The sequence below is a fragment of the Pteropus vampyrus genome, unplaced genomic scaffold (assembly GCF_000151845.1).
Source record: "Pteropus vampyrus isolate Shadow unplaced genomic scaffold, Pvam_2.0 Scaffold360, whole genome shotgun sequence".
Taxonomy (NCBI): Eukaryota; Metazoa; Chordata; class Mammalia; order Chiroptera; family Pteropodidae; genus Pteropus; species Pteropus vampyrus.
Genome location: NW_011889141.1, coordinates 113,812 through 114,376, shown reverse-complemented (window position 1 = coordinate 114,376; position 565 = coordinate 113,812).

Here is a 565-nt window from a genome sequence, read left to right as displayed (position 1 = left end):
AAACAATAAAGCTTTTTGCAGCATTAAAAAAAAAAAAAATTAATTTAAAAAAAGTAATAAAATATCCCACCCAGACCGCTTGTGGGTATGGGATGAGAAGCTTGAATGGTTCACAGCTGTGCCTGACACATAGTCAGTGCCTACAAAGATGCAGTCCCTCCCAATCCTCACGGTCTCCTCCAGCCTTTGGTAAACCCAACCCTCTGCTATCTTAGCTGTTAACAGCCCTCTCCCCTAATAAAACTGTGCCTTCTCTCCTGGGTCTAGAGAGGGCCCTAAGGCTGCCCAGCCCTGGGCCACCATCTCCTTACCTGAGCACAGAGGGAACACAGGCTTTCAGCCCTGGAGATGGTCAGGTCCTGGCAGCCGCTAGGCAAGAGGCACCGGACAGGAGAGGCAGAGGAGAGAGGCTGAGAGAGGAAATAGCTGTCAGCCCCAAGAGTATGTGTATGTGTGTGTCTTCAGGGGTGGGGTGGGGGGAGGCGGGGACAAAGGAAGCTTTGCAGAAACCAGTGTAAATACACACGGGGAGATAAGTGTGTGAGCCTGAGTGCGCAGATGGCGG